General features: G+C 38.0%; 1 non-coding gene across 1 annotated transcript; it reads right to left on the reverse strand.

Annotated features, from left to right (window-relative positions):
- Positions 1-5,385: 5,385 nt before the first annotated feature.
- LOC148209159 (small nucleolar RNA R71) lies at positions 5,386-5,492 on the reverse strand. The gene has a single exon (XR_015787525.1). It is a non-coding gene; the product is annotated as a small nucleolar RNA R71 (small nucleolar RNA).
- Between the last annotated feature and the right edge of the window lie 2,231 nt (positions 5,493-7,723).

Here is a 7,723-nt window from a genome sequence, read left to right on the forward strand (position 1 = left end):
TGCGTTCTTGGTCAAAGTGTGGTACTTTGCCAAAAATTTCTCCATCAGTTCCGCCCATGTGTTGATAGAATTTGGTTCTAACGCGTTTAGCCAAGTCCTTGCACCATCCCTGAGAGAAAAAGGAAACATTTTTAATCTTAGTGCATCCTCAGAAACACCAGGAAGTTGAAATGCATTAGCTATTTCAATAAAGGATTTGAGATGGGAGTAAGGATCTTCGTTAGTTAATCCTCCGAACTGGCCCATCGTCTGTAACATCTGGAACATGACTGGCTTGAGCTCGAACTGTGCGGCTTGGGGTAAAGGATTATTTATCCCTGAATTTAGGTTGTGGAACGCATGAGTAACATAATTCCGCATGGCTACATCTCGATTATCTGCTAGAAGGATCGGATTAGGAATTTCTCCTGCTTAGTTTGCTGCTCCTTCACCTGCCATATCTCCATTCACAGGTGGATTTTATGGCGGTGGAGGATCTTGTGGATTTCTATTCATCTCGATGGTCTCTTCTTCTTCAACTTCTTTCTTTTTTTTACTTTCTTTCTCTTTTCTCAACCTCTGGTCACGCCTTCTCCTCTTAAGGGTTCTTTCAATCTCTGGATCAAAGGTCAACCTGAAGGGATGTGAATCCCAGAGCGGAAGCGGACCGTTGTTCGTGACATTTGAGAAACAAAATCAATTTGCAAAGAAGGAAAATACAGAGGAAAGCCATTACCTTTGAAGAACTTTTCTTCAACGATTTCCACCCGAACAGCACCACCGAGTCTTCCTTGCTATCCTCTTGGGTTTCGAGAACACGCTTGTGGGAGCGTTTTGTTTTGAATGTCAGTGACAGTTGAGAGAGATCTTGAGAGAGATTGAACAATGCTTGGGTTTTTTTTTCTGTACTGTGCAGAACTTACTGCAAAAGGAACAGATGGAAATATGACGTGGGGTAACTCCCCACGTCATATGCAACTTCCCACTCCCCTGCAATTTTGCACGGAGTGATTTATTATTAATAATAATATAAAATAATATTATTAATTAATAATAATTAATATATATATTTAATTAATTAATCTTATTATTTAATATTAATTAATTAATTATTAATCTAATTAATAATCAATTAAATATATATATTAATTAAATAAATAATTAACACTTAATTATTTATTATCAAAATAGAATCATATTCTAAAGCATTTCTCTCGTATAACCTATAGTTCTAATGTACATCTTATGCACATTATTTTTAACCTATAGTTTTAATATGAATCTTATTCATATTAATTTTATTTGAATCACATTCAAATAATTTCTCTCATAATATATAGTTTCAATTTTTAATTAACTATATATTATAATGTATCAATATACATATAATCCCTTAAGAAATTTGAACAATTCAAATTCTTCCAAAAACTTGATCCTCGTTTTACCCGTTATGAGCTAGAAAGGGGACCTAATGGACCTACAGATCAGAAGCTCTAACGATGCAAGATTAATTGGTCAAACTCATTGACCGAGTTAATCAAGATTCGTTAACTACGGGTCATTCCACTAAAGACCCGCAGTTGCACTCTTCTCACTGCAGAATGTTTTCGTGTCCATGGATATACGCCCATTAGTGACGAGTCAATCCTTCACGAGTGCTCGTAACTCAAGTTGGGTCAAATTACCGTTTTACCCCTGAGTTACATCTTACTCCTTAAACACCACTGCTCCTCTAATGAACAACCCGGTTATGGTCCAACCAATAACCGGAAGTCCCTCTCGGCCAATGAGAGGGTGGGGCCCCTTGTTCAAGTCCCGGAGTTAGCATTTAAGGGAACACTCATCTACTCCCCTAAAGTCGGGGAGGAGTGAATTCCATCTTGTGAAGTTATGTTCCCAGCTCCCCACTCGGTCTCGTCCCCAAAATGGTAGGAATGTTGAGTCGGCTACTCGGGCTACTCTCACCCATACAGATCAAAGGACAAGCCCTCACGGGCAGGAGTCCATAACTCACTCAGGATTGAGAATGAGTTGCTTGGTCATCCTAAGAAAGAGCAACCTATTAGTTAACGGTGTTACATCTAAAGATTGGCTATTTTGTGGTCCGGTCTTATACAAACTCATTGTACAGGATACTCCTACTCGCATGTCTCCACACGAACGACCTGGATCGAGTCGTCTGTAACCTTTACAGAGTGGGCCGTATCCATAGTGTTGCCAGGATAAGGTACCCAGCCTTATCCATATACTATAGACTCTTTAGGTTATTCATGGGACATTATCTATTCATATATCAGGGGTATATCAAATATATACCCCGTATATCAACTATATACCCAGTATATATACTTTCCCGATTACATCAAAAATAACCTTGGATGTTTAGTTTATTGGATTTTGGACAATGCAAAGTTATGATTCGACAACAAATTTATTGAATAAAACTTTATTAAATAGACATTTGTTTTTACAAAATACAAACTACGAGTTTAGGGCAACACACCCAACACAACCAACCAGACCCTGTGCTCATACACAACTCCCTTAAAGGTTAGATATAACAATTATGTCCAAATACACAGGTATGCAACAATCACACAATGAAACAATTCACTTGAAAAGAATATTATTTGAAAACTTAAGTCCCCGGCAACGGCGCCAAAAACTTGTTGGGATTTTCTCCACCTTTAAAAAGATTAGAGATTCGTGCAAGCGCACACGTTCACAAGTAATACTCGGAAGTAATCCAAGGTCGAATCCTTAGGGACTTGTTGCTTTTCAAAATCAAGTAATGCAGTGAAATGGTTCAAATATGCAATTGTGATTTAGGAAAAAAATAGTGGTGAAATGTTGTTGTTTGGGGTTTTAACTAACAAGCGATTTAATGAAACTCAACCTCCTTGTCTCCTACCTTAGTTTTGATGCAAAACATGAAAAACACACTATGTTGGGAAAATGCACCAGGCACAATTCCTGACTTTTCTTGGGATTTGAGATCTACTCTTTCACTACCGCTTTTGGTTGCTGCAGAGGCTAGGGTAAGCTACAATCATATTCCAATGTGTGATTACAATCCTATAGAATATATTCCAACTCATTTGCATTATGGGTCAGAGGGCCTATGCCTAGGACCATATTTTATGCGCTTATTCCTAAGTCACATCCCAAATTGGTTTCCTATTATTTTACCTAACTCACCTTTCCCAAGGTTGGACTTTGGTGTATAAATCAAGTTCCCACTGACCAAATGGAAAAAAGACGTAAAGAGAAGTTTTTAGAAACTAACCCAAAAAAGTGCCAGGCGCAATCTGGCCAAAATCTCGAGCGTGTTGAAAATTAAATCATTTGACTAAGGCATTCCACCAGGAGGTTGATAACTAATTTAGAACATAATTAAATGAAAGTAAATGCACGAAAACAATAAGAAAGTTTTTTTCATTGAATTTAAATGAATAAATAAGCCGTACAAGGAGTTCTAGCTTGACCCTCTTCTCTCTCGAGCGTGAGGGGAGTTGAAACTCGCTAATGAACTTTAAAATAACAGAATGAACAAAGAACGGAAGTAAGAAACTGAATTAAAAGCAATACAAAAGGTAAAAGCGTGCAAAATGAAGAAATGAACAACTAGAACATGAACATAAACCCTAAAAACGTGTTCTACAACTAGAGAGCATCTAAAAGAAGATGAAATGAAGCTTGGAAGGGATGATTTGCTGAGGGATGGATGACTTCCTTTTATAGCACCATAGGTTGGTTGAAACTCCCCTCCATTTTAGGTGGAAAAGGGTTGAGATTGACCTAAGCACCTCACTTGGACTTGGACTCACGGTTTTGAACATGTGGAAAATGTCTTCCTTGCCCTTGATTAATCAAAACGTGCGTTTTGACAAATTGTCCTCCAAAAATGCGCCAAGCGCAATTATGAAAAAGACATAATTCTGTTATTTTCTTCCAACTTTGACCGCATTTATCTCATATTTTTCGTAAAGTACCATAGTTTGACTTTTATGCATAAATAATCTATGGATGTTCTACTTTAAGAGTATGTGGTCCTTTTTGGCAAATAATAATGGAAAATGGGTCAAAAATATGGTCAAACAGGGCTACTGACACATGTTTCTGCAGTAAAAAGTCAACCCTAACAAAGCGTGGGAAAGCTCCTGTGTGTAGATTCGCTATTGTTAGTCGTAGTTTCTGTGTTCTTTCTGAAACAGAATAGTGAGTACCTACGAATGGGGTTCACTCTACGGCACTATAGATTGGTTTCATGCTTGTTGTTACCACGACGGGAGTTGGGTTAGAACATTTTCTGGGTAACTCGGAAGAGAGCCGTGACGATCTGGGTTCTAAGAGTTTCATGTGTTTTTCTTCAGTAGGTGACGCTTAAAATCAGTAGGTGGATTTTCTCTCCCCGAATCTCTAAAAATAGATTTAAACCCCCCTTGTATTCAATCCTTCGATGGAAGCATTCTCGAAAAGTTTATTTGTCCTCTTATTCACTACTTTATTTACATGTTATTTTTACAAATTACTAGCAACATTGATAAACCAACTTCATTTTCTTTTATTATTTTTTTTGGGTAGCTTGAATCAATTAACCATTTTTTGTATGCATAAATTCCTTGTGGAGACGACCTTGTTTGTACTACAATTGACAAAATTAGTGTATACTTGCGCTATAATTTACCCATTGCTACAAACCACAACAAGCTTTTGGTGCCGTTGTTGGGGAATTTTTTTTGAAAACTATAGATTGTGGTTAGTTATTTGGGGGTACGGTGCTTAAAGACCTTGTTGCTCTTTTTCAGGAGTGTGGGGGCTGTGAATGAACGATTTTCCTACATTCGAATTCGCTTTTGAGCCAGAATCGGAAAGAATTTTACGAAAAAGACTGCTGAATGGCGGGTGCAAAGAGAGGAAATAGAAATGAATCGCAACGAGCAAAACCCACCTAAGAAAGAAGTAGTAAGAATACTAGGGGAAGGAGTTGTCAATAGAGTACCTCCCCTGAACGCCGTTCTGCTCGCTGATGACACAGAGTAGGAAATTAGAGCATATGTAGCTCCAGCATTCTATGACTTCAACCATGTCATTACTGATCCAATCATCGAAGCAGGGAGATTTGAGCTAAAGCCTGCAATGTTTCAAATGTTGCAAATAGTGGGACCATTTTATGGACTGGCATCAGAAGACCCGCACAAACACTTAAGATATTTTATGCAAGTAGCTGATTTGTTTAAGGAAGTTGGAGTTAGTAAGGAAGCAATGAGATTGAAGCTATTTTCTTACTCGTTGAGGGACTCTGTTAGAGCATGGTTGGACTCCTTGCCGGCCGAATCAATTACTTCATGGAACGACTTAGCAGGGCAATTTTTGATGCAGTACATCCCACCTTCGAATAATGCTGAACTCAGAAACAAGATTAACAACTTTCAGCAGTTACCAAGAGAATCCTTAAGTGATTCTTGGAAAAGATTCAAAGGGTTGTTGCAAAAATGCCTCCATCATGGAATACCTCGCTACATTCAGATTGAGACTTATTATAATGGGGTAAACGAGGTCACACAATTGGTAATTGATGCCTCAACTAATGGAGCTTTGCTGTCAATACCGTATACAGAAGCTTTTGACATGTTGGAAAGAATTTCAAGGAATAAACATCAATGGTCGAAATCACAAGCTGCATCAACAACAGCAAGTCCCACAGGGTTAGTAACAGAGGATGTAGTGGCAGACCTCAATTCCAAAATTTCACACTTGGCCGATATTATCATGAAGAATGTCACTACAAATGAGGTCGTAGGGTCTAAGGCGAAGGTGGCAGCTGTACAGAACAACCTGTGCACATACTGTGAAGGGCAACATCATTTTGAAAACTGTTCGGGCAATCCCGCATCAGTATATTACTTGGCAATCAGCAGCAAAATATAAATAATGTGTATGGTAACACATACAACTCAAGTTGGAGGAACCACCCAAACTTTAGTTGGGGAGGGAACCAAGTAGGCAATAACGCCGATTCAAGTCACACCCAAGGGTATACTAAAAAACCACAGTATCCGCCAGGTTTTTCTGGACAAAATCAATGGAATACACAAAAGCAACCAGAATCAATGAGCTTAAAGGAGATGTTTAAAATCTACATGATTAAGAATGATGCCAACGTGCAAAGTCAGGCAGCTCTCTTGCAGAGTCAGGCAGCATCACTGCGAAACATGGAAGTCCAAATAGGACAGCTGGCGACAGAACTGAAGAATAGACCAAAAGGTGTGCTGCCAAGTGATATAGGGCAACCTAAAAGAGATGGTAAAAAGCAGTGCAAAGCATTGACACTACGGAGTGGCAAAGCTTTAACACCAATACAGCAACAGGAAAAAGATCACGAAGAAGCACTTGCAGAGCCCAAAACCAATGCAGAAGAGTTGACAGACCCAGCTAAGGCACAAGCCTAGAGACTGGTACACACTCAGAAGTTGAAAAGAAGAGGCATAGTAGAATACAAACAATAAACATAGAGAATGCTGAAACCAAGAGGCATAGCCACACTAACACTCACTCTACACCGATTTTGTGCAAATAATGTTTCAAATTCACTAACATCCCTATATTTGCAAATGATGTTGAGAGTTATGAAAAATGGCCTAATTTTTGAATGTTTTGTTACAGCATCAACAATGCTGCAACATCATAAGCAAAAAGGCAGAAAAAGATAGAGTTTGCATTTACAGCTTTTACCCGAGAAATTACTTCAGTAAAACGGAAAAATGTCTGATATGTCATTTGTGTTGCCCTAAAATCAAGAGGGGTATAAAAGCTTGTAATTAGGGTTGCCTCCAACAACTCTCCAACATTCCTCGTCCCATCACTTTACTCTCACTTAAAGAAAGCTCCCAAGAAACCGTTGAAGTAGAAAACAAAGAGAGAAGGGTTGTTGTTATTCTTCATTTTCTTCTTCTTTTGCACTCTTAAGTGCACGATTTTGTATTTTCTTCTTATCTTTTCTTGTATGACATTGAGTAGCTAAGTTTATTTGTAAGGGGGAGGATGTTGTGAACTTGTTCTTGGGCTATAAACTTTGCTTTGGCTTTAATGATGATATATATATATACTGAGTTGAAGTTGTTTTTAACATTTTATTTTCAGTGTGCTTGGCAACATATTGGAATATCTTCTTATTAACTCTTGGAAAATTGTAATAGGATGTGTTTGGCTTCAACTCGTGCTAGATCTACTTGAGTTTAGAGTGTGGGTACTTGGGAATAAGGCTCACCTAGCAAAGTTATAAACTGAGTATATATGCTGTCAAGTTTGTCTAAAAACATAAATAGCAGAAAATCTGGAAATCTGGGAAGATTTCGTGTCTGTTTGGCCAGTATATCAAACATCGTTAATGCTATAGCATTGTTAGAGTAGCCCAGAAAAAGTCACACAAACTCTTCCTCCTTACCCTTTTAAATATCACTAATTAACCTCTTGTTTGTATATTTTCCTTTAATTGATTTCGTTTTGCTTGGTTCTGACTTGTTTTTACTCAGCAAATCATATATGCACTATTTTGTTTGAGTTCCTGTAGTTTTTCTTGTTCAAAACATATTTTGTTAATTCGTTTATTTTCTTAAGTAATTTTGAAGTGTTTAGTTATCAATCCCTGTGGAGACGATCTTTTTATCACTTGCTACAGCGGTTGTGTACACTTGCACAAAGAATTCTAAACCGTAACCAACAAGTTTTTGGTGTCAATTCC

The sequence above is a fragment of the Momordica charantia genome, assembly GCF_013281855.1.
Source record: "Momordica charantia cultivar OHB3-1 chromosome 9 unlocalized genomic scaffold, Mcharantia_2.0 BLBB01000009.1, whole genome shotgun sequence".
Lineage (NCBI taxonomy): Eukaryota > Viridiplantae > Streptophyta > Magnoliopsida > Cucurbitales > Cucurbitaceae > Momordica > Momordica charantia.